General features: G+C 42.2%; 1 long non-coding RNA gene across 1 annotated transcript in view; it reads left to right on the plus strand.

Moving 5' to 3' along the window:
• Positions 1 to 2,707, plus strand: part of LOC142818262 (uncharacterized) — a 102,321-nt gene extending 99,614 nt beyond the window's left edge. Inside the window, exon 3 of the long non-coding RNA XR_012895645.2 lies at positions 2,570 to 2,707. This is a non-coding gene — a long non-coding RNA (uncharacterized LOC142818262). The remainder of the gene's footprint in view (positions 1 to 2,569) is intronic.
• Positions 2,708 to 25,573: the final 22,866 nt, after the last annotated feature.

Below are 25,573 nucleotides of genomic sequence, written 5' to 3' on the forward strand. Positions count from 1 at the left end.
TGAGCTCAGGCCAGTGGTTTGTCAGACTATGAGCTTGGAGGCAGCAGAGGCCCCGGCCACCGTGAAAAAATGGAGTCTTGGATTGGCATTGATTTCCCCATGTCTGGCAAATTCTCTGATTCAGGACCGGTAGGGTCCCCAGGGTGCCAGTGCAGGGAGCTTCAGCCTGTGGTAGTCTCACCCATATTTATCAATGGACAGAAATTTTAACAACTCAGCAATATTGACCGTTGTAATACAGCACCTTCACTATTAATGTTTATATTTTCAGCAATACAACGCTAAGATTCACTCAGTGTTAATTTAAATTCAGACAAGTGCTGTTGTCAATACAGCTATTATGTTTTTGGATATTTCCAGTTCAAATTTCCTTGATAATATCAAACTGAAATACAATAGCCATTAACCCTCATTAACCCTCTAGAATCACATGGTAAGGAGATGTGTTCCCAACAGGACAAATAGGACAGAGGTCCTAGGAGGAGAAAAGAGTGCAGCTTGACTATATCCTAAAAAATAAATCTTAAAGATGGAAGAAAAATATAGAAAGAGAGAAAACACACACAAAAAAGAAGGAAACAAACTGTGGTAGTCCAGAGGCGAGCAGTCATTTATTAATGTTTGTCTGCAGAAAAGTAAAGAAGCACAGCATATCTGTTTTGCTTAATTATCTGGTTGACCTCAGTAAAAAGAAAAGCTGAAGTTAAATGCATAACATTTTTCTTTACAGCATTCCACCTCGCCCCTCCCTCCCTCCGAGTTCCTTTCTGATGAGTACCCATGTGGTTTCTCTATTCCTGAGCAGAGTGAGAGCTCCAGTCATTTTAATAACCTCTGAGAAAGTGCTTCAGGACATATTTGCAGAGCTGAGGTTGCCATGCCACAGCCGTGTCTCCTTACCATGCTCCTGATATTGAACCTTCCCGTAACTACAATTACAACATAAACCACAAAATGTAGATTTACAGATTGTTTTCAACAACACCCATTCAAATTTACTTATATTTACACTAGAAAAATTAGGGTAAGTGCTATTGTGACCAGAGACAGAGACCAAGATCAATAACCAACCAATTCTTGGCTAATAAAGCACTTCTCTAAGGTCTATGGTTGCTTTATTCTGACTTTGAGGTTGGCCTCTAATGTCTTATCCATTGACTTTTCCCGTAAATATGTCTAATAGAGACCAAGCTGAACCCTGAGAAGGAAAGATACACTTTGTTTGGTAAGAATTGCTAATTAACTAAGTATGTAAAACCTGTAGCTACTTACTGCTTTCAGCATTTCTTCCATGGATAACATGGATCTAAAAGTCAAACGTTAAGTCCTGGTTTATATGCAGATATTTTTCTGAAGGTCTAGCTAGTTATATATCTGCATGAATAGAGATGCCATTTCATATTCCTCTCTCTAGAAAGTTCATTTAAAAATAGTGTAGGGAATGGTATTAGGAATTGCTGAGTATCTTTGTAGCAGAGCAACTGGGTCCTTTTGTCATGTTCTTCAGTCACCTATTTTAAAAGGTATTGATAAAAGGATAAGCAGAAACATATCATTCAATTTTTGTAAAATATGCATTGCATTGCTGATACATGTGGGCTATTGTCTAACTAAATTCCTGTGTGGTCAATCCTTCTTCAACTCCTGTTTGACTCTAGTGGGAATTGGGGGTGTTCTGCACCACTAATTATCAGACCCTTGAAGTGACTGCACATTTTGGCTCTACTCCAGCAAAGCAAATTTAGCATGGGCTTCATTTTAAGATCAGAAAGGGTTAACTGGGTTCCCATGACACATTCCTGCTTCTCTTCTTCCAGTGTGAGGGGGGAAGGAGACAGATCGATGGGAAGCGAGCCTATCACACCACTCACAGAGAAGTCTGGGTAGAAGAAATGAGATAGGGGATTGAGTGTGTTTGCACTTCTCGCCATATTGAATGGAATGCTGTAGCAACATAGATTTTTAAAAAGCCCAGCTACTTGCAATATGGGACTGATCAAAAGCACATTGAAATCAGTGGAAACACTCTCTTTGACTTCATTGAGATTTGGATCTGGTCCTGTATTAGCATCCTGACAAATTAACTTAAGACGATAGCATATCATGATTATAGAAGGGAACCAGCTAGCATTGGAGAGAGCATTTTTTTGATCTTGTATAGTGAAAGATGATTTTTTTTGGCTTTTCAGTATCATTGTAATATAGACAGTGACCTATAACAATCATTGTCAACATCTTATTTGCTCACTGCCTCACTATGTGTTTATAAAATACATGGATTAGTGTGAATGTGTACAGAGTCTATTCTTTAATTGGTCTTTAAAAATATTAAAGTGGGTAAAAATGTGGGTTTTTTTAAAACATGAGGCAGATTTTTCCTTCCTGGAATATTTCAGCTACTTGTTCAAAAAAGTCTGAGGGTAGATTACGGAAATAATGCAAAGACCTTGCTTGTCACACTTAGTCAAGGATGGACTAATTTATGTGCACTTGTGGATCTATGAAATGTGTTCATTGGAGCTGATAGAGTGCAGATGAGTTGACCTCCAACTGTTTCCCTTGCTTTCAGACTCAGAACAGTAGGAGGAAGCTCAAAGATCATGAACAATAAGTGCAAATATCTGTAATATGGTCCTATTCTGCTTGGATATTTCAGCTGGAGCAGCCTGCATGTTAACTGGAATTGAGTTTCCCATCAGAAAACAGGTAATACCACTTCATATTCTTTGAAGGGTGCCGATGCTTTGACATGTGAGCAGGTCACTTGGCAAGGCTCCATTATACAATGTAATGATACGATGTGTTCAAGTGGCAAATCACCGGTCTCCCTCACGGAAAATTTTAAATGGTACACAAGAAAGTTTGCTGTCATCTGAACAAGTCATTTTCAGATGATTTCCTGATTTCTTCCTCATCTTCCTTCAATCCATTTGGACAATCTGCTTGCTATGCTAGAGTTAGGGAAAATTCACCCATCTGACTTTGGCTACATCTAGACTGCCTGGAAAAGCAATGCCATGTCCAAGGAACGCATCCACTTTTCTGAAAAAAAGATTCAAAAAAAGCAGACGTGTTCGTTTGCCATCCCTGTAAACCTCGTTCTATCAGGCATAAGGGATGTGTTGAAAGAGCGCTTTTTTTTTCCAAATTTTGGCGCTGTGTAGACATGCCAAATTTTGGAAAAGCCCCTTTCAAAAGTAAATCAGAAAAAGATACACAATTAGCGTACCGCAAATTGCGTATCTTTTTCCAGTTTAACAGTGCATTCTAGACTTAGCCTTTCTTACATATCTCCTTACAACATGCAACCTGTTTATGGCTGTACACTGTGAAGGGCAGTGGGTCCTCCATTCTGATTTAATCCCTGAGCATTACCATAATAAAAATAATAATCTTGAAAAAGTACCTCCAAAGTTATAGAATCATAGGGTTGGAAGAGACCTCAGGAGATCCAAAATCCTGCTCAAAGCAAGACCAATCCCAACTAAATCATCCCAGACAGGGCTTTGTCAATCTGGGACTTAAAAACCACTACAGATGGAGATTTTCTCTAGGTAACTGACTCATCCACACTACTACTATTATGAAATTACAATTTTAAAATAAGTGATATTCCCTGAGGACAGCAGGAGTACAGATTTCAAAATAACCAGCACCTAATTTGGAAATAATTGACTTGATAGTGTGGACGCTACATTTGTTATTTTGAAATAAGAGGGGTTATTCCAAAATAACTCCCTAGTGTAGGCCAGGGAATAGGGATGGACATTTTACCACCTCTCGAGGTAACCCATTCAAGTGCTTCACCACCCTCCTAGTAAAATAGTTTTTCCTAATATCCAACCTAGACCTTCCCCATTGCAACTTGAGACCGTTGCTCCTTGTTCTGTCTTCTGTTATCCCTGAGAACAGTCTCTCTCCACTCTCTTTGGAAGCCCTCTTCAGGTAGTTGAAGGCTGCTTTCAAGTCCCCTCCCCCCCATTCTTCTGCAGACTAAATAAGCCCAAATCCCTCAGTCTCTCCTCATCAGTCATGTGCTCCACCCCCCCCCCAATCATTTTTGTTACCCTCTGCTGAACTTTCTCCAATGCGTCCACATCTTTTCTGTAAAGGAGGGCCCAGAAAGTCCCTGTGGGGCACAAGAGCAGGCATTACCATCTCCATTGTGCCAAGAAGAGGGAAATTCATTGAACTCTTGGCTATCAGGCCTGTACTGAGACCACTGGTGATTACTCCTGTATCTCAAAGGCAAGAAATGACCACCAGTAAGTTGCCAATGCTAGGAAGAGTGTAATATTATAACCAATATAATGGCAAAACCAAAACAAGTTCAGAGGGGATATAAAAGCTCAAACTTCAGGGCTTAAATTAATCTTCAATTGGGTTTAAGAGGAGGCTTTCCCAAGAAGCTGATTGTACCACATATACCTGCTGGGGGGGGGGGGGGGCAGAGCGGGGGGAGACGGGTCTTGTATTTCCCTCTGAAGCATATGGGATGGATGCTGGAAGACAAGATATGAGACTAGATCGACCCTAGATCTGATCCAATATGGTCATTCTGGGAGTAGCTACACTTCATTGTCAATGAGAAGTCCTGTGGCGCCTTATAGACTAAGGCTACGTCTACACTGGCCCCTTTTCCGGAAGGGGCATGTAAATTTCACTAGTCGTCGTAGGGAAATCCGCGGGGGATTTAAATATCCCCCGCGGCATTTAAATAAAAATGTCCGCCGCTTTTTTCCGGCTTTTAAAAAAGCCGGAAAAGAGCGTCTAGACTGGCCCCGATCCTCCGGAAAAAGTGCCCTTTTCCGGAGGCTCTTATTCCTACTTTGAGGAATAAGAGCCTCCGGAAAAGGGCACTTTTTCCGGAGGATCGGGGCCAGTCTAGACGCTCTTTTCCGGCTTTTTTAAAAGCCGGAAAAAAGCGGCGGACATTTTTATTTAAATGCCGCGGGGGATATTTAAATCCCCCGCGGATTTCCCTACGACGACTAGTGAAATTTACATGCCCCTTCCGGAAAAGGGGCCAGTGTAGACGTAGCCCATGGGTATGTCTACACTGCCACCCTAGTTCGAACTAGGCTGGCTAAGGTAGGCATTCGAACGTGCAAATGAAGCCCGGGATTTAAATATCCCAGGCTTTATTTGCATGTTCCCGGGTGCCGCCATTTTTAAATGCCCTGTAGTTCGAAGTACCTGCCTGCAGCTACACGCGGCACAGACTAGGTAGTTCAAATTAAAGCTCCTAATTTGAACTACAGTTAAACCTTCTTGCAGGAGGAATAACAGTAGTTCGAATTAGGAGCTTTAATTTGAACTACCTAGTCTGTGCCACATGTAGCCGCAGGCTGGTAGTTCGAACTACGGGGAATTTAAAAATGGCGTTGCCCGGGAACATGCAAATAAAGCCTGGGATATTTAAATCCCGGGCTTCATTTGCAAGTTTGAATGCCTACATTAGCCACCGTAGTTCGAACTAGAGTGGCAGTGTAGACATACCCTAAGGCTATGTCTACACTGGCATGATTTTCCGGAAATGCTTTTAATGGAAAAGTTTTCTGTTAAAAGCATTTTCGGAAAAGCGCGTCTAGATTGGCAGGACGCTTTTCCGGAAAAGCACTTTTTCTGGAAAAGCGTCCGTGGTCAATCTAGATGCATTTTTACGCAAAAAAGCCCTGATCATCATTTTCGCGATTGGGGCTTTTTTGCGGAAAACATTACTGTGCTGTCTACACTGGCCCTTTTCCGGAACAGTTTTCCGGAAAAAGACTTTTGCCCGAACAGGAGCAGCATAGTTTTTCTAGAAAAGCACTGATGATTTTACATTAGATCGTCAGTGCTTTTCCGGAAATTCAAGCGGCCAGTGTAGACAGCTGGCAAGTTTTTCCGGAAAAGCGGCTGATTTTCCGGAATAACTTGCCAGTGTAGACGCAGCCTAACAGATTTATTGGAGCATAAGCTTTCATGGGTCTTTTCCCACGAAAGCTTATGCTCCAATAAATCTGTTAGTCTATAAGGTGCCACAGGACTTCTCGTTGTTTATGCAGATTCAGACTAACACGGCTACCCCTCTGATACTACACTTCATACTGGGGCTGTAAGTCCCATCATGAGGAGATGTACCTGCACTACAGAGGAATGGATTGCCAGCCTTGCAGGATTGTCCTGGAGTTCCAGCAATTAAAGATTCATGTTTAATTAAAGAGCATGTCATGGGATGAAACCTCCAGGAATATATCTTACCAAAATTAGCAACCTTTAAGCTGAGTCAGAGAACTGGAAATGAATGTAGCTGTGGCAGTGCAAGTGGTAGGAGAGGCTACTCAGTCTGCGTGTAAACCTGTCCAAGATGGCCTAGGTAGAGGTTTTCAAGCTTTTTATCTCATGGCCCAGGTAAAGAAAATTGTTGATGCCTGTGACCCAATATAATTTGACTAGTGTGTGGAATCTGGGGTGGGGCTGAGGAGGAGAGAGTGTAGGAAGGTCTCCAGCTTTGGAAGGGTGGGGGTCAGGACTTATCTTGATCATCTCACGGTCATTGGTGCAGCGGGGGTGCTAAAGCAGCTTCCTGCCTCTCCTGGCACCGCAGACCATGCTGCACCCCAGAAGCAGCCATCAGCAGGCTTCCAGCCAATGGGAGTGCAGAACTAGTGCTTCAGGCAGGGATAATGTGAGTTCTCTCTCCCCCATCCCAACTTAAGAGCCAGGCCTGCTGATGTCCACTTTTGGGCACTGCACAGTCTGTGGTTCCAGGACAGGCAAGAAGCTGCCTTAGCACCCCACTGGTCACCTGATCCCCCTACAGCAACGAGACTCAGTGCCTGACATTCCGCAACCCAGTACAGGGCCACAACCCGTAGTTTGAAAACCACTGACCTAAGGAGATCACGTCTCCTCAAGCTGGGAATTACACAGACACCCACTCAGCTTGAAGTGCAGACACATTTTCTGTAGTGCTGAGAAGAGCTGAACTGAAGTTGATAAAGTGTACACTAGTTGAGGATTAAACCTCCTTTCTTGTTTCCTTCCACTTTTCATGCCCAGACCCCACCATTTTTTAGCAGTAGGGTGCTTTTGTACTCTGATCAGCTCAAAGGCACCCATTTATGTCCATATTCATTTGGGGCCCAGAATTCTTTCCAAGTGGTATGACTCTGTCAGAATTGGTCATGTTGGCATTAGTGTTTCTCTGCATTGTTACAATGAACAAAGCAATTAATATGTCTTTAATTTGCACCTAACAAAACAAAAAGGATGTGTTCATTCTGTGTGACATGTAGACAATTTTTTCTTTAAAAACAAAGTTTCACGCTGTGACTACAATTAGTGTAATTGTCAGCTCTTCTCTAAAAACAAATATGTATTAAGAGAAAAGCCAGTATTGTGCCCTCCTCTGGTGTGAAAATGAGACAATCAAAATCTATTGTAATTACCTCAGTGATATTATAATTAGCAACGATTAAGTTATTCCATGCTGCTTTTTTCCTCTTGGCTACAATTAAAAAAGTATATATCTTTCTGCTGCACATTACTGCTGATCATTTTACCTCCATACATGTCTGGTAAGTGGATAAATTGGAAGTAATTTTAAAGCACAACTCCGTTAAAACATATATCTTTCTATTTAACTGTTTTAACCCTTTATATGATGTGTACATCTCTTAACGTCTCTGTAAAATAAATAGTTGGGATTTATTTTGTTTTGTTTTATTTTAATATTGTCTAGGACACTAACTGAATACAAAAGTGGTAAAGAATGCCCCTATCTATTTATATTATATGGTTTAGGTTCTCAAATTCTGCTGGTGTTCCTGGCTGCCCTGCTAGAGACATGTGAATTGGCTTTCTTTTCATAGGAGAATGTGCAGCTATAGGCATTCAGATACCACAGTGATAAGTGTGGTATAAAAACCTGCATAGAATAGAAAAACATTGCACTTTCTGAACACCAATCTCCTTTAGGTGTCTCAGATTGGGCTCCCTAAACCTGCGAATTGATTTTGAAAATGTAGACCTAAGATACCAATCCTTGGTGCACTTAAGTACATGGTTAGCTTTGTATACATTTTGAGGTCAGTTTATAGTCAAGTGTAAGACATTGAGCATGTTTATCATTGTTTTAAGCATCAGAGCCTAGACTTGTGTCTTCAACATAACTTTTTAAATAGCACCACACACAATACTTACCAATTCACATCAAATGAGTGGCTTGTGGACTTCTGAAAGCTATCATTAGCCATTCAACAGTAATACAGGTAATCACACACATTGGCATCCCTTTTGTACAAACCTTGGCTTTTCATGAATGGAGCAAAACTAAATTTGGGAATGGAGGGAATTTAAATTCCCAGATGAGCCTCTGTTGCCCTTCCTTCTCCCTTCCCTCATAAATACCATTTTACTCAAGTAAATGGAGTTGCACAGCAGCTGTGTATCAATTGCAAGAATCCTGTGTAGACCACGAAAGGTAGCTGAATGCACTTTTGCCAAAAGGCACGTTAAAATAAAAAAGCACATGCAAACAGTATAAATAATTTTACCATTGGCTTTGTGCTTCCAAATACATTTGATGCACATTTTAAAATGTGACTTGGCAATTCACCCTTGGAACACTAAAGACATGCTACTAGGAGAACAGGTTCTACCAGGGCTTATCCTAATTTTACTTCCTTTTTAGTAAAATCATCAGTCACATCTTCCCTCTCAATAAGTGTAGATGCTCTGCGAGTTTTTGTGCAAGAACAGCTGTTCTTAAGCAAAAAGCCTGACGTGGAGACGTAGCCACAGTATCAGAGCCCCAAACCTCTGGCTTCCTTTATGTGCATGTCAGTGATGTTAATAATGTTTTGATTGGTGGTGTGTGTCTGAAGCAAACTCCCAGGGCTTTTGTTTTGTGAGTGGAAATCCCTTTCTAAAATGGTTTCCATCTCTGACTTCGGATGGGGTGCTGCAATCTAGTCTCACTGGAGATGTGGAAAGCTCTTAGGCCAGCCAGGAAACAAGAAGAAACATTATTCTCTCCAAATCTTCCCCTCCCAAATCCACGGTTACTTTATTCTTACTTTTTAGGGTTGCTATATTTCTGCTCTCACAATGAATGGCGATGTATAGAGCCATATCCTGTGAGGTACAGAGCACCCTTTACTCCCATGGGCCTCAGCAGGAGAGGGGAGGACACGGCACTTCACAGGATGAAGAATGACGGGACTGGAAATGGAATTCTGAGGACGCTGAGAGACCAGATGTGGCCTAGCAGGTGTCGGGTAGCTCCCCAGGACCCCTTTATTCCTCCTCTGAACCCTGGTGCGAGGTGCGATCTGTTCTAAGGGAGAACTTGACCTGCTATGCTTCTGGCTGGTGGTTTCACAATTCTGGATGCTATCCACACAGTTGTGAGGCAGCTCAAAGCACTTGCTTGAACTTAGAAAGCAATTTTAACTGCTTCAGTGGGGGGGGGTTCTCCCGTCCTATTTGTTCCATTGTCCGCCGTTTATGTTCAGAGTAGATTCCCACAAGTGTGCAGACCTATGTGCATTGTGCTTCTGATTACAGAAGGGGAAAACAAACAAAAAAAAACAAGACAGTGAATGGAGAGGCTTCTAACTTGTGAAACGGATGAATTCGTACTATAATAGTAAGGATTTTTTTTTAAGTCTCATATTAATTGAAACACTCTTCTTGGAAGTAATCAGCTTCACTTGTGACATGTGGGGGTTGGAAAGCACCTGTATGCTGCAGGGAGCCTTTCCGAGGCTTTGTTTACATGGCAGCGCTCTCATAAATAAACTCATACTTGACTGGGTTTGGAGGTCATGGTCTTCCCCTCCACCTTGGCCCTTTATACACACCCCTCACTCTGGAATGTGATTTTTAAAATTATTTTTAAATACTACTTATTTATTAGCACGCTGACAGCTTTATTTAAAGGATATTACTTTGCAAGGGAAATGCATACCTCTGGAGTTTTGATTAGGCTGCCATTCAGGGATTTGGAAGCAGTAATTCCAGGAGATTAGGGAACCAGGCCTTCCCGCAGCAGTCAGGCTGACACATTTTGCTGGGACAGGGCCTGTACCTTTAAATCTTTTGCGCTGAATAATCCTGTAATACAGATCTGTTTTTGCTAAAAAGATTTAGTGTGGGAAAATGATAGTCCATGGTTATAAGATTGGGATTTGAGAGACGGGGGTTCTTATCATCGACGTTCAGTGGGTGGTTTACATAACTACGGGCAGGTATCTTAACTGCTCTTGGTCAGTTTCCCATGTGCAAAATGGAGATGCCAACATTCCCATGTGCAAAATGGAGATGCAGATGTGGAGTCTTAGGGTACGTCTACACTGCAACACTAATTTGAAATAACTAGCACTATTCTGAAATAACTTAGTCCGTGTGTACACAGCAGGCAGTTATTTCGAAATAGTGTCAAGATACTGTGAAGCTGGAGGACTTCTTACTCCAACTCCTGTAACCCTCATTGTTTGAGGAATAAGAGAAGTCAGAGGAAGAGTGCTCTATTTTGAAGTAAGTGCTGTGTAGATGCTCCCTATTTTGAAACAAGCTATTTCAAAATAAGATACGCAATTGAAGTAGCTCAATTTGCATAGCTTATTTTGAGTTAACCCTGCGGTAAAGACAAACCCTTAGCCTTTTGCTTACAAATGTTTAGCTTTTCAGATGGAAGACTCCATAGAAATGCACCATATTATGTAACACAGAGGCACAGAAACTAATGAGTGAGTGAGATCTGCACTGGAGCCTTAACTAAGGGAGAGTTCGCTTTTTGCTGATGTGAAGAAGCTCACAGCTTTAGCTCCTAAGGTCTCAGGTTCAATCCCACTTGCTGTCAATTGGCATTACAGTTATAAATGTAATATATTTTTCAAATGTAGGGTACTTTTCAAGGTTTTTTAGTCTATATATGGGCAAATTGACGGAAACGACATTAAAAATCAGATGAAATCACCTAAAAGGAAAACTCAAAAGTTTGTGAAGTTTGAAAAAGTTTGATGAATTCTGTTTCCTTTTCCCACTGTAATTTCCAGTATGGGCACTGAAGGAAGGATCTTGTCATACTAGCCCAACCTTGCTAAAGCAGTACATACTAGAGCTCTTGAGAGAATGTGTTCTCACATTACTTACAGAACAAAGTGTTGTGCATCCTAATGTTTGGGGTTTGTCAGAGCTGAAGAGGACCTGTTCCACTTGCAATCTTTTTGGTTCCTTATAAGTAGTATTTCTCCAGCTGGAGGATGAGCAGGCTCCATCCTTACAGACAACTAAATACTCATATTGGAGGATGTCTTGCATGACCTTCAGAAAACTGATGCATAAGGGGAATGGGATTTTTTGTTAGTCTATAAAGTGCTATCAGACCATTTGTTGTTTTTTCTGTAACAGACTGTGACGGGGCACCATCGTCCCCACGGCGACTCCCGCTGAGCAGACTTTGGTTGACACCAGGGTGGAGGAGCCTTGGCGGTGCACCGAGTGCTTCCGCGTGGCTCGGTGGCTAATCGAGCCAAACAACTGCGGGCGGTGGGCTTGGAGTGTGGAGATGGGAGCGGGGACGGCATGGAGGCGTTCCTCCACCCCGTGAGCCCAGCTTGGTGGGGAGGCGGCGCAGCACGGGGAAACCTGGGTGTCATGGCAACCCGCAAGGGGAGGTGAGCTGGCGTGGATACGCGACAGCCCCGCCCCCTTGACATCAGGAAGGGCGGAAACGGCGCGGTGTTTAAAAGCGCCGCTGCCATACCCAGAAAGGGGGGGGGGTGGAGAGAATAGCCGGGGCCGTGGCCATGGCGCACTGGGAGAGAGCTCGGGGAAGGGCTAGGGTAGACCGGCGCTAAGTGTCCGGCGACTCCGGTCAACCGACCCCTTTTCTTCAGCAGCCTGTCCGCCAAAGGGAAGGTGAGACTGGAAGCGGCAAGAAGCTGCGGGCGGGGGAAAGGAAGCAGCCCAGGACAGAACCCGGCAGGGCTGGTGGGCTAACAAGTTATGGCGGGATGCCCCGTCAGCCGGACCAGATCCGGACTGATCCATGTCCTTAGGGCCCTGGGCTGGGGCCCGTGAGTGAGGGTGGGCCTGGGCCTCCCTTTCCCCTCCACCGCTGCCTTGGGGAGGGCGGTAGTCTGTCAGCAACACTGAAAGTGCATCAGCCATGGCGGGGTGGTGACCAAGCGGCTGCCCAGGAGGGCATCCGAACGACAATAACCCCCAAGAAAGGGGGAGGGGCAAGAGGAACAGCCGAGTAGGGCTGGTACACAGACTAACTTGGCTAACAGACTAACAGAGTGAGTGTGTGCTCTGTCAATGTTTCCCTCACCCTTGTGTGGTGGAGTGATGGAGTCTCTGGGGATAAATGAACATTATGGTGAAGACACAAACTAAATCATTCCATCTTTCTGGCACTAATACATAATTAGTGAGCTAATCGCCTTCCTCGCGTCTGATCAAAGTAAGGCATAGGAAGATGGAAAAAAAAAGATGTAGGGACCAGAGAGGCAAAAACAAACCAAGAAAACAGATTGCTACAGTCCCATATTTCTGATGAAGTGCGCTGTGCACCAGCAGCTGTAAGAAGTGAAGCTAGAATGAGCAGCTTCCCATTAGGATGAACGTGGCCCATGTTGTTATAATAAGGAAACGATCTTAAATCGACTGAGCTGTGCTGCCTTTTGTACACAAGAAAGCCTAATCCCATTAAAAGTAATGGTCTGAGATTGCTCACTCCAAGTACTGATAATGAGTCAAGTTTGTGCTGTCTGTAATGAGTCTTCAGAGTTCTTTATGTCCTCGTTGGTGATGAACTGCAAAGCATGAGCCATCCCAGGCTTAATTATGAAAATTTCTCAGAGTGAAAATGATCTTTTTAGGAAGCAGCTGTAAATAAATGCCACTGGGAGTAGCTCATTCTGCACAGGGCTGAGCACCCTCAGCTTTCATTCCTTTTCCTGGGAGCTGCAGCTGCTCACTAGTGATCAGTATTTAGGCACCGAGAGTGGGATGTGGGTCTAATAATGTGAAACTAGAAAAGTCAGATTTAAAATACGGTAGGACCAATTGCTCCTGTTTTAGCACATGGTGACTTCTGCATGAAATCACCAGAATGCAGTTTGCAGTGCAGGCCTATTTGTTTTTATCTTAATTTTAGGGATTTTAAAACTATCCTCCTGTTGTATTACATTATTGCTTCTCATCACTCATCATTTCATATGGCTGTATGATCTGAGGCTATTCTAAATTTTCATCTACAACTCAGATTAGATGTATTATCTCCCATGTACTTCTAAAGCTGGCTCCTTGGCAAGTTTTGCTTTTTATGGCTTAATGCAATGATATCCATTGACTTCTGTGGGTTTTGGATTGAGTGGAACGTTGTATGTCTGTTCTTTTGATGACACTTTAGGAAGAATCTCATTTAATGATCAAGTGTTTAGTGAGTCCTTTAGTTTTCTGTGCTGCAGAGTTAGGCAGGAATAACTTTTCTCTCAGGATTAGGCTCATTAAACTCACACGTTGCAAGTTATGCATGTAAGTGTCTCCAGGATCAGGCCCTAAATTAAGTTACATCATTACATAATACTTTTTCCGAATATAAAAATACTGTAAATAATCACACGGTTTAGGTCACATCGGAAGGGATTGAGATAGATCTGATCCATGTGCAACAGTGTAAGAGAAATCAGTAAAACCCAATTATTCTGGAAGTCAGGTGGGTTGGGTTTTTTTTCCCCTCTTCCCTTTCTTTTTATTCCAGTTATTATTTACACTTAGATTTTCCTTCCTTTTATAGTTTTGAACGGGAACATTCAGTGCTAGTTGGCATGGAATGTTAACGGTATACTACCCAACATATGGCCACAGGATGCATGCTCACAAATGTATTGCCTGGCCACAAATTTGTGCAAAAAACTGTAACATGCATTACCCGTCCCCTCATTAAAAAGGTGCATTACTGATTATTTCATTTAAGTAGATGATTCACTATAAGCTGGTTTTTTTATATAGTAGGGCTCTGCTTCAATACAAAAAAAATTATGAACAATGACATGAATAACCCCAGTTCCTAACACAGAACTCGTTAGCTAAATCAGCCTGCAGCACAATATTAATACATCCATGAAAAGGCCAAGGAAAATGCAGGTGCTTTATTCTATATCCCTATCCAGCTTCTTTGCAGATGGCAGCCACTTAAAAGCTGAAAGGGAACTGGAGACTGTTTTTGGTTTTTTAGTAAACCCCATTTTCAAACGACCAAATCTATTTTACTGATTGGAATGGGGCTTTCAGTACTTTGAGACCTGATTTAGATCAGGAAAAAGATTAGATCCCTGGAACTGGGACACTGGATCCCAAACCCCTTATGTTTCATAGAAAACTCAGATACAAACTCTGCCAACATTCTCTAATTATCACTTATGGGCTTAGGGACCCAATCCTGAATCCTGTTACTCACTTAAGTAGTCTTTACACATGCGCATCATTGCAGACTTAAGCTTGGCCTCCATGCAGCAATGCAGAAAATCTGCATGAGCGCAAATGTCTACCTGTTCAGATATGATGTAGGATCAATGCCTTAAATAGTTTCAGGCATAAGAAAGGTTTACAAGATTAGGCCTTATAAGTGGAGTAGTTAATCAGTGGACTGACTCAACTCTGCTGCATTTGCCACATTTACCAGATGAGAAACCAGGCTTCTCACAGGTTTAGGAGTAAATCCTCTAATGCACAAAGAGTGAATAAAGTTATCCCATAGCAACAGCAGTACTTGGCTTCCCAGACATCTTTCAACTAGAAGTGCTGTATTCCCTTTGAGTTTCTGTTAATTCACTTATAGTGAAAAATACAGTCAGAGCAACACACACACAGTCTAATGTTTTCCTGTTATCTTTGCACTGTACCATTGCCACAAAAACAAGCCCAGTGGTTTGAGTTTGCAGTACTAGGGTATGTCTAAACTACATGGCTCCGTTGATGGAGCCATGTAGATTAGGCTGATCGGCAAAGGGAAATGAAGCCGCAATTTAAATAATCGCGGCTTCATTTAAATTTAAATGGCTGCCGCGCTGAGCCGACAAACAGCTGATCAGCTGTTTGTCGGCTCAGCGTGCTAGTCTGAACGCTCCCCTGCCGACATGAAAGCCCTTTACCGACCTCCCCGATAAACCTCATCCTACGAGGCACAACGGGGAAGTCGATAAAGGGCTTTCAGGTCGGCGCGGGAGCGTCCAGACTAGTGCGCTGAGCCAACAAACAGCTGATCAGCTGTTTGTCGGCTCAGCGCGGCAGCCATTTAAATTTAAATGAAGCCGCGATTACTTAAATCGCGGCTTCATTTCCCTTTGCCGATCAGCCTAATCTACATGGCTCCATCAACGGAGCCATGTAGTTTAGACACACCCTTACTTATTAGAATGTAAAGATCCGCAGTCTGCAAATGGTAATTCTTTCAGGCACATTCTCCTCAGCAAACCAGAATTTGATGTCTTCCACTGCATTTTGCTGCTACACTCTCTAACTTCCTTTAAATTCAGATGATTGGGAGGTACAAAGTCAGGAAGTGTAGATGTTGAAAGGTCTCTGAAGGTAATAGGTGTTGAACAAGTTGTTAAACAAGAGAATTGGAACTCTTTTGTCACGATTCCCAAGGTAGCATTGATTGATTGGAGTCTCAATAGGTATTGGTTTTAGATAAACAAGACGAAGTGAAAGATCAACAACAACCAGATGGGGTTTAGGAAAGGATGGGAAAGATAATATTTTACACAGATCAGATTGAGCCAAATTCTGTTTTCTCTTACACCAGTGTAAATCTGAAGTCACTGCATTAACTTTAAAGTCACTGGCTTCAGTATAGTGGCTCCAGATGTTATACACTGCTAAAATACACAGCAGAAATTAGTCCAAGATGAACAGTATATTTTGTTCACAAATGGAAACACTTGAAACTAGTTTGTGCTGAATGAATAGAACTTTATTAGACCCTATGGACTGCTCTGTCCATGTGGCTGAGTTGCTTCCAGCCTAAGTCTCTCTGGGTTCTGGTGGTGTCCCATTAATAATAGTCCCTCTGGGGAACAGAACCCTCTTACTCCCATTCCCCAGGTCACAATATATAGTAAATCTAACTCCAGATGATCCTCAATGACAGAGTGGCCTGAAAAGCAGCAGTTTTTGTTTCCAGGGATTCATTTGCCCATTTTACAGTGCTACTGCTTTTGTACAATCGTCTCATGCCTTCTGCCCTATGTCTCCAGTTCAAATGAACCCAAAAATCATGAATTGGAATTCACTTTAACCTGTTAGGTTTGGCATGGTTTGTGCCCAAAGCCATCAGATATCATTCCTAGAATGGGATGCTCCACCAGTCTACCCACTATGCCACAACATCAGAATGAGGCTTTCAAAGCACGTTACAGGTATGAAGTAAGCCTCCCAACATACCTGTGACCTGGGGACCACGCTCATACAACAGACAGAGGTAATCTGTTTGCCCAGAGGAGAGCTGGAGTTAGAGTAACAATCTCTGAGTCACCGCCATGTCCTAACCGCTAGACACGTTTCCATCTATGTTCTAAAATCCAGGAAGGCCCGCTGACGGGGTGGGGGACAAGGAGGTAACTGCCCCAGGGTCTGGGGCTCCCAGCCGCTGCCATCGCTACTGCAACAACAATGGCAGAGGGAGCCCTGAGCTCTTTAAATCACTGACAGAGCCCCACACAGCATGTTCCGGACAGCAATGAGGACTGGGGGAAACTAGCCTCAACCTCACCCCTTTCACTTGAAACCTCGCCCCTTCTGGAGCATGGAGCTGGCTCCTCACTGCCTTGCTCAGCCACGCAATGAGTCTGTTGGCCCCACTGAACATAAGATATTTAACCAAGAGATTGACAGTGTACCCAATGCCCATTAATTTAAATGTCTAAATGCTTCATAGCTATTTAAGTCCCAAGTGTCATGTAAGTAATAAAAGTTGTGTGAGCAGGCAGACACTTTTAATCATTTAGAAACTTTTGTGGCTATTTAGACTTGCATGTACAATGCCTCGCACAATTTCCCCCACTCCTCCTGATGATTACTATTATAATAGTAGCAGGATACCCCCATGTAAATTGAAGAAGTGCAGTGGTCATTCACTGCCATAGTCAGACCAGGTGTATATCTCCAGAGAACAAAAACAAAACATAATGGTCTCTCTGAGGCAAGAGAAATCTTAGAGATAGGGGTATGAGATGCTGCAGGGATAAACCTTAGGAACAGCTCACTCTGAAAGAAGTACAATGCTATCTTCTATGAATGTAAGTAAACCCCGGGAAATGAGATAGGGATAAGATTACTGATCTCACCTGTTTACACTGTAGTTGGATAATATTTACATTCTGAAATAAACGTCACAAGTCAGGAGGGTCTGTTCTCCCCCTTAACTCAGAAACTTGGAATTAATGACCCCAGGCTATTGAGAAATGGGATAGGAACCTGGTTTGGATTCTGAATTTACCTTTGCTGGTAAAATTAAAGAGCAGCTCCACAGATGACAATGGCGTTAAATTGGTGTGAGATCAGAAACATGCCCTCCAGGACTCTTGCCTTTTTGTTTTTCTTATACTGAAGACTGATTTTTGAGCTCTAACTTTAAAGGTTCCTTCCTTGTGTCATATCCCAGCCTTTAATGTTACAAGAATGACCTCCTATGTTTAATTATTTAATTTAATTTAATCCTACAAATTATGCTTAGCCGAGCAGTACTGTTTAATTGATTAATAAATTACCATTGACTGTCAATGTTCTTGGATTTTCTCTCTCTGATATTGGGTGCATAGTTGACAGTAATTAAATAATCATTTCATCACCAGTAATGATTGAGTTTATCTAATTCAGTGGGTCTCTTATGTAAGTAGTATTGAAGTTCGAACTCTTATAGGATTATATTGATTGATGGATGAAGACCAGAGAGAGATACCACATGTTGTAACTTGCATGCAGAAGAATCAGTAAGAAAAATTGCTGCCCTGCTGGGTTATCATAAACATGGACAAATAGTGCTTTTTGTGTTGTTGGGTTTTTTACACCTAGAAATCTCAGTAGCATAACTTGGCTCATTTAAAACTCAGTTCACAGTACCCAGTGTTTGAGAACACTAATTGGTGTTCTCACTCATTTGTAATAATGTGCTATAAAGTAATTGTAGTTCAGGTAAAAGAGGTAGAGAGAAATCTAACCTTACTGTGTCACTTGACTTTAAAAGTTTTGCTTAGCAGTTAATAGCATGTGTTTGTAGATACATTCGCAGATATGTGTGCCCCTATAGAGTAATAGGCTACGTCTACACTGGCCCCTTCTCCGGAAGAGGCATGTTAATTTCCAACTTCAGAATAGGGAAATTCGCGGGGGATTTAAATATCCCCCGCGGGATTTAAATAAACATGGCCTACTTTGAAGTAGGAATAAGAGATCCTCCGGAAAAGGGCTTTATTCTGGAGGATCGCGCCAGTCTAGACGCTTTTTTCCGGCTTTTCCCCAAGCCGGAAAAAAAGCAGCGGCCATGTTTATTTAAATCCCGCGGGGGATATTTAAATCCCCGCAGATTTCCCTATTCTGAAGTTGGAAATTAACATGCCTCTTCCGGAGAAGGGGCCAATGTAGACGTAGCCTATATGTATGAGTGTTCATCTTCATCACTAGCTAAATGATAATGGGCTAAATCAGGGCTACTCAACACATGGCTCACGGTGCCGTTTGAGTTTATGTGGGACTCAACACACACCGCATCCTTTGGACGTTGCCTCCACTGGGAACATGCTCCACAATGGCGAGTCAACGTAATGGTCTTCTGTTGATATTGTTTTAGTAATTAAATTCCTGGACTGTCATTGCACATTAAAAGTGCTGTCATATGGGTGGAATCGAGTAAATATTGCATTTTATTAATATCAGCAGAACTGACTTAAATGGGGCCTGCGTATTGTGTAGTCTTGCCTTAATCTTTGTATTCATGCCGGTCAATGGGAAAGAAGCTAGTTGCATATATTTGCATATATGTTTGCATGTAAATGCAACCACACTTAAGTTGCAGCCCTCGGCAAGTGCTGGGAGTATCTTTGTGGCCCCTGAGGCTTCCCAAGTTGAGTAGCCCTGGGTTAAAATAATATTCTCTCCTTCGCACTCTTCCAGATCCCATTCTATAACCCTCAATAGGTTAATTCCTGTTTCCACTTACAGTGGTGTAAATCCATCCAAGCCCATGGAATTACTCTAGGTTGTCACAAATGTAACTGAAGTCATCTTCCTGTCTAATAACCATAAGGAGGGTTATGAAGTGTGACAAGTGGCAGAACAAGCTTGTGGGATTGCCTTCAGAGGAGAGGTGAAGGCATAATTCAACCCCTGTTGGTCACTGATGGTTTTGGGATAAAGAAATTAATCCTGCCACAAAGGTCAGGGATTTATGAGATGACCTGCTAGAAATTCTTACCCACCCAGGTGCTCCATCTCCAAGTCTTTTCTAAGGGAAAACTTGCATTTAAAGCCTAAGGATTTAGAGGATCAGGAGAAAAATTTGCCCTTGGATGTGTGTATGTGCACCAAACATTGATAGCTGTGGTCACTGGAGAGGGTAAAATCTGAGACCGGTATATGAGAGTTGTGGAGGGCCAATTAAGGGATCCCCCAAATGTCCATTGTGTTTAAAGGTGATTAATAAGCTATGTGTCAGTTCTCAGCCTTCCTCATCTTTGGGAAGTCCTCAATGCCCTGCTTAATCAAAATAAAAGATTCATTTCTGCACTGTAAAAATCCACGTAAAGTAATTGAGGCCATTACAAATGAAGGGTCCCAATCACGCATGAAGAGGAAGCCTGTGGACTAGCTACATGGACTCAGTGATGAAAGCCATGACTGCTCAGTGGGTTAATATTTAAAAATGATGGCAGCAAAGAATAAAGTACCCCTCTAAACTTATAGATGACATCCCATTTCAGCCCCCATGACAGTGATTAACTATTTGAGCTTTGCACTCTTGCTTTATGATGCCACCATCACCCTCTCAATGGAAAGGCAGCCTTATTATATACAGCAGGGTGTACATTATTCTATATATTCTAAATCACTTGACTATTTTCGGTCTCCATTAATGTCAAATTACAATGAAACTCTTAAGGAAATATCCGCAATGACTCTATGAACGCTGAAAGAATTAATTATGATTGATTTTATTAATTAAGTTCAGTAGCTAATGTCTTTACAGTAATGGGATGCTTAAAAGACAGAGTCAGGATTAAGTGTCACACCTAGAGATTAGTTGAACAGGTTCAGCATAATGTGAGGAGATACCTTCAAGTAAAAAGATTTGGCTTTCACAAAGAGGGCCCTACAGATTCTGCTCTCGTCCACAAGTCATAGAAGGTGTTCGGTCAATATTTAATGGCAGGAAAGCTCCCTCTCCCACACCTCCCACATACACACTCCTTTTTATTTCCAGTGTATTAAACACATTGTTTTAAGTAGGTTGGTTATATTCCCACTAACCCTGTTATGTCCTTAATTGTGAGCCTTTTCTGGATCTGAGATCTGATACTTTGATATTCTTCTTTTCCCTCCCCTTTCCAATCACTACCTTGTCTTCTCTGTCCATCCATTTTACCCTCCCTAGTATTGCTACATCTTCTGCAAGCACCTCTGACCAAAGTCTGTCTGCTTCAATGGTCCATTCCCAACCTTCCAACATGCTCTCAAGGTTGTCATCAGAGCTCTGACCTCCTGTATATAGCATGCCAGAGTACCTGGTCCACCCTGTTCTGTAACAGACCCATAACTTCTGGCTGAGTTACTGAAGTCAAATCATGATTTAAAAGCTTCAAGTTACAGAGAAAATACCATTTACACTAGTTTAAACCTGCAAGTGACTGGTGCCCCATGCTTTAGAAGAATGTGAAAATCTACCAGATTCTCTGCCAATCTGTCTCAGGGGATAATTCCTTCCCAACTCCAAATAAGGCAGTCAGTGAGATCCCGAGCATGTGATCACAACCTTACAACCAGACACAAAGGGTACGTCTACACTACAGGCTTTTGTCGACAGATACTGTCGACAAAGCTTCTGTCGACAAAGAGCGTCTAGACTACATTCAGTTCTGTCGACAAAGCAAGCTGCTTTGTCGACAAAACCCTGTAGTCGAGACACAACCCTACATGCAATAACACCTTCTGTCGATAGAACTCTGTTGACAGAAGGCATTATGCCTCGTAAAATGAGGTTTACCAGCGTCGACAAAACTCCTGAGTTCTGTCGACGTTATGTCGACAGAACTCAGTGGTAGTGTAGACGCAGGAATAGTTTTGCCGACAAAAGTCCACTTTTTTCGACAAAACTCTGTAGTCTAGACACACCCAAAGAATTCTATGTAGTAACTCAGAACCCTCCCCATTTAGTGACCCTTCATCAGTCACTGGAGATATTGCTAGCAGGCTCAGGTCTTGTCTGTACTTACCTGGAAGGTCAAATAAGATACACAACTCCAGCTACATTAATTATGTAGCTGGAGTTGGCATTCCTAAATTCAAGTTTCCGCACAGTCTCCACTGTGGGAGGTCAAAGGGAGTCAACACTTCCGTTGGCTTTCCATATTGTTGTGAGGAGCAGGAGTACTGGCACTGATGAGGGTGCCCTCTGAGTTTGATTTACTAGGGACTTTACTAGGCCTACTAAATTGAACTCTGGAAGATCAATTGCTTCAGCATTGATCTTCCCTATAGTGAAGACAAGACCACAGACTGGCTATATGCTAGTGTAGGCAATCTCAACATACCTCCTTCCATAAATGTATCAAGCTCAGTTTTGAAGCCAATCAAAGCCATCACCAATTCTGAATAGCAAATATTTTAGCAGAGAGTTGCCCATGAACATTTTTTCAAAGATTTTTTTCACAGCAATGTACGGATTAAAATTAAAGTTATTTCGGGAATTTTAGTTTCTTTGCAGATAATTTGTGAATAGGAAGAGGCTAAATCCATCCAAAAGGTCCCGTTGTTTATGAGTGAGGGGGTGCGGAGAGACAGCCAATATTAATTTTTAATATATTATGTTTTACTAACACAGTATCATTTTAGAGTTAATAGCAATGTATAGCTGATGGTAACAAACCTGCTTGAAATAAAATGCTTCAACTCATAGATGCTCCTGATGTATTAGGTATTATCTTGCACAGCCATCGTGATGCTTGGTATAGATAATATGGCCTTGAGAATTTTTTTTATAGCTGAGGGATATGTTGCTTTAAAAGCAAGCTACCCCCTTTCTGCCTCTGTGCCATTGCAGAAGCTTGCCGAAAAGGGTTTCCCTTTTTTTCCTGCAGAATTATTTGTTTTTCCTGACACAAAGGAGAGTGCTTTGTCATTGTTTTCTGTATAACATTGATGGATTTCATGTTGAATGGGTATTGGGTTTTAGTTAAACATGACAGGGGAAGAGATTTATAGGCAGTAGCCACAGAGGTTGTTTGAAAGGCCCAATAATGCTTCAGTGCACAGATGTGTTTTCAGTGTTCTCTGATGGTAAAGAACCAACCGGCTCATATACACTCCACCCTCATTACAGAGCTATCCTTGAAAAGCCGAGTGTTAACAACTATATAGGTTTTCTTTCTTTGGAGTTTCAAAGTAAACAGGATTCAAGGAGCAGCCTTATGTCAGGAATGCTGGGCTAATGAGGACAAATTATATTCTAATCAGGTTTCTCCATTATTAATTCTCCCTTATTCTGCTCTCTTTTTTTCTCCTCCTCTTTGTGTCCAATTTAAAGTTGCAGAAGAAACATGGGGTGGAGTGTTTTTCTTCTAGTGCTGTTATTCATATTAAGTAGTCTTTTCTCCCCTTGGCGTGGTGGTGAGTGTTAAGAGTTTAAATATGCATTGAGGGGATAATATGAATCACCACCCAGAAAAAATCCTACATGGACCTCAACAGTGCTGTACCACTAGAATAATTGAGAGTATTTCTACACACAAAATACTTTGACTCGAGACACTCCTAGATGTTTTAAGGATTTGCCTAGAGAGTTGTTTCTGTTTATTTCTCCAGGGAGAATTGAATAAACAAACTTCACTGCATAATGTTTGGTGTAATTGCATTGTTCTGCTGTGTTACATGTTTTCCTAATAACTATAGACTTGTTTTTTTTTTTCAAAATTAAGCCAAGGCTCCACTAAAATATAAACAAAATAAAATTAAATCAAAGAGAATGCTGGTTCTTTATTGTTGTATTGGTTTAGTTTTTTATGCACTTTTATCAGGAAAACTGGCCATGGGGCATCCCAGCAGAAAATGCACATGAGTTCGACTCTAAAAGTAATGAAGAATGGGTAGTGAACCGTACTAAGTGCCAGCTCACAGATCATGCACTCGGTCGGTTTCTACCACAGTCATTTGCCATGAATCTGTGCTAGCTATATCAGGTTTTGCTGCACTGTGGGCCTCATTAGCAGCTTGCCAAGAGCTGGAAAGCTGCCGCTAATATGTCTCAATACATCTGCATTGGTTTTAAAATAAAATAAACTCGCACAGCCATATTATCTTCTTGTGCTTACATTTTCTTTGAGAGATGAATAAAATTGCTTGCTAGTTGAGATCACCTGGATGAAAAAAAAAATACACCAGGGCTTTCATAAAACAGAAATGTAGTAGACTTTGATCTAGTTTTTGAAACAGGTTGTATGTGGAACTGTGAGGCTATTTTGTATGCCCAATAGCCACAACGGCACATACAAACAGTTAGGTACAGTAGCTCACAATTAGTTAAGTTCCTGATATAGTTGCAAAAAGTAAGTATGCAAGTTAAGTGCTTAAGCACTCCTTTTTCACAGGGTTAATACTGGGCGAAGGGGAGATAATTATACTAGGGCTCTCAAGTCATCTATAATGTCTGTTAAAATAAAATGAAAGGAGGAGGATGGAAGCCCATTGTACTAGGTATGTATGATGAACAAGGGCCCCATGTTTTTCTGACAGACCTAAAGATTGCTACACACCAAATTTATTTTATAATCTGTCTATTGGACTAAGATGTTTTAGAACCTGACTCACCATGAGCCTGTCTGTTTTTGGGTTGATTTGTCAGATCTGTGCCTTAGTTCCCTCATGGCACTGCTTCTGTTCTCTGGAGTAATCACAGGCTACACAATTAGAGGTCTCCCCCTACACACCCAAAATTCCCTTCTGTTGTCTGGTTTACTAAAAGACCAATTCTTGCATAGGAAATGTCCCTCCAGTCTATGCTCAGTCATAAAGCCCCCACGGCCCTTTCACTGCGGAGGAGCGGGACTATACATAGTGATTCACTTCGAGCCATCACTCCATTCATCACCAAACATCCAGAACCGTTTCCCTACAGGTAGCCTTGGGAGAGACTTCTGACCCACCCTCAGATCTCTCTCAACAAGTAGCAGGGCCTACCTTTTATTTCCAGACTCTTCTCCCATCATGCTTTGCTCTCAGGATCAGGTAGTAACATGATCAGTTTCAGAGCATAGAATCATAGAACACTAGAACTGGAAGAGACCTTGAGAGGTCATAAAGTCCAGATCCCTGCCCTCACGGAAGAACCCAGTACCATCTAGACCATCCCCGATAGATATCTATCAAACCTGTTCCTAAATATCTTCAGAGATGGATATTCCACAACCTCACTAGGCTACTTTATTCCAGTGTTTAACCACCCTGACAGTTAGGAAGTTTTTCTGAATGTCCAACCTAAACCTCCCTTGCTGCAGTTTAAGCCCATTGCTTCTTGTCTTTGGCAGAGCTGAGACCTGGTAAGAGTCATGCTGGACTATATCTGTCCACAAAGGTCCAGGGCGATTGATCGAATTTTTTAAAAAACCCAGTGTAATTGACAGACCCAAACGTCTGGCAATACAAGTATGGAGGGCTACCCCCATGAAGTGTCTTGCATGTATAGTCTGCATCTTTTTCTTACTATATATTTTGAAAGATGTGTCTTTCTGCCCATCTGTGAGTTCATTTATTCACTAATTGCTCCTAAATGGTTACAAATAGGGCCACCAAATATGATAAGCAGCTTCCTCTTCTCATAACTTAAACAAAGTAAAGGTTTTGTTGTGCTAAGACAATGGGATGTGCCTGGAATGTGATGGTTTCTCATAAAATGGAAAGGAAAGGGTCTGGTAGCAGGGAGAGTTATACTGTAGAATGACCACAAGGGGGCAGCAAGGAGCCAAAGATGGGGACCAGAACAACCATAACCCCATTGGGTCAGCAGGTGGCCGGGGTGCAGAAAGGGATAGCTATCTACTAAGTATTTCAGAGTTCATATGTGTGTCTTTTTGTGTGTCTGTCTCCAAGCTAGGTAACATGCATCCCCTCTTGCACCCTTGCCCACTGCAGCTGCAGAGGCCATGGACTGACACTTTTTATCTGGACCTAAGCTGCTGTGGTGACAGAGGACTGGAGTTGTCCTCTCTCCATGGGGCAGCCTGCACACTTAACCCCCTCATCCCTAGCCCCACCCCAGTGTAATAATTCAAATGCAGAAAAACAAACGTCATTTAAATTAAAGATC

The sequence above is a fragment of the Pelodiscus sinensis genome, chromosome 14 (assembly GCF_052426305.1).
Source record: "Pelodiscus sinensis isolate ZL-2025 chromosome 14, ASM5242630v1, whole genome shotgun sequence".
Lineage (NCBI taxonomy): Eukaryota > Metazoa > Chordata > Testudines > Trionychidae > Pelodiscus > Pelodiscus sinensis.